Below are 1,683 nucleotides of genomic sequence, written 5' to 3' on the forward strand. Positions count from 1 at the left end.
GAAAATTGAAATATCTTGTTCTTGACTTTGTAGGTCTACCACATTTTGTTGACGCAATGATTAGCCTAAAAACATTTTGGAAATGTTTAGGGGGTGCATGAGCATAGATCTCTTGCCTAGTGCCAGTCGGTGCTTTGGCAAAGGCCAGGAAATCGCCCTTGTGTGTATTTTTGCAAAATAGAACTTGTAAATCTTCCCAGCAGTTTTCTATCAAGGAGCCAGTTTAAAGAACCAGTCCAAGCTCTCATGTGCATAAATATACACAATGATGAATTAGCAATCTTTGCCAGAGTTTAAAGTGTGGCAAATGGGATTATGCCACTGTTGGATCGGCTTTTGGAATGTAGGTTTATCAAAAATCACACAAACTTTCAAGTGGATTTGGATGTAATTAGAAGAAAGTCTGCAAACCACTGCTCGTGTCTTCTATATTTATCTGTGCTGATTTCTATAATGTGTAATACGTGTATATATACATGTTTCCATGTTACATGTGCACAAAATCATGCACAGAAATGTGTATACTCTGCAGTTTTCCAGCTGCTGCAGCTTGCCTCTTTGATATGCAGTACCTCATTCAGGTATTGATTTTTCCTCACTGCATTCACTCGGTGTCTGAATAGTAATTTGTTACTCTTCTGGTGTGGGACATTTTGGGGTTTGAAAGGAGTGGAAATCAGATTGAAATTCGTGCAGATTTTTTTCTTTTTTGGCCTCAGCGGTTCCATATGTTACAGTGGAGACTAGACCATGTATAGTAAATTAAACTGTACCTTGTTCAGTGTTCTAGGATTGGAGGTATGTTTGTGTGGAATGTAGCTGTCAGAATGGATTTGTAGCAGGTGGTTTAAAAAGACTTTGAAATGTTTTCTCTTCAAAATACTCGGAAATACAGGTTGCAAGATTGGACCAATGCATTGTGATTCTCAAGTGTTACATATATTTGGTTTTATATGAAGCACCTATTACTGCTGCATGTGATGAAAATTCTAATTTTTGTTCGAGTAATTCCTGTGCTTCATTTGGCTCTGAGAAAATCCTGCAAGCACCAAATTCACATAAATGAAAATTAGAATATGGATTAAGAATGAATATTCATTATTCTGTGTTTTTAAGGGATTAAGAACAAAAACGAAGATGAAACTGCTCCTCTTTGTCAGTGAAAAGGGGGACTAGTTGGTTTTCAGAGCCTCTGAAATCACCGAGGTAGAGAGAGTACTGGATTCCAAAGCAACCATCAAAGGGATTAACTTTGAGCAGGTATTGATGGTTCAAGTTTTATAAAGGTTACCCAAAGCAAATGTAAGGACCAAGATCTTTTGTATTTTTGCTTCAGGTGAATGGGCTTTGGTGACCTTTAAATCTAAAAAAAGTTTTTATTGCCAATGAAGATGTCAGAAACACAAAGTTGAGTAGAAGCATTTTCAAGAGATAGAGGCTTTCTGAAATTTAATGAAACCTTTATATAAGCCATTGTGAATGCATTGTATTAATAAAGTATTTGTGGGTTTTCAGTTTTCAGTGTAAAGAAAAACCATAATGCCAACCATATATAGTGACTGTGAACCCATCAGTGGATCTGAAACTGGACTTTACATATAAAGAACAGGACCATTACTAACAAACTTTGAGAACATATTATATACTTCCTTGAGAACATAGTTTAGTGTGAGCAAGTTTTGG

At 36.3% G+C, this 1,683-nt stretch overlaps 1 protein-coding gene across 1 annotated transcript in view; it reads left to right on the forward strand.

The window, feature by feature from the left end:
* Positions 1-1,683, forward strand: part of LOC119588083 (rab GDP dissociation inhibitor alpha-like) — a gene marked incomplete in the record, with an annotated part of 16,862 nt that overhangs the window by 1,205 nt on the left and 13,974 nt on the right.

The sequence above is a fragment of the Penaeus monodon genome, chromosome 23 (assembly GCF_015228065.2).
Source record: "Penaeus monodon isolate SGIC_2016 chromosome 23, NSTDA_Pmon_1, whole genome shotgun sequence".
In the NCBI taxonomy this organism is placed as follows: Eukaryota; Metazoa; Arthropoda; class Malacostraca; order Decapoda; family Penaeidae; genus Penaeus; species Penaeus monodon.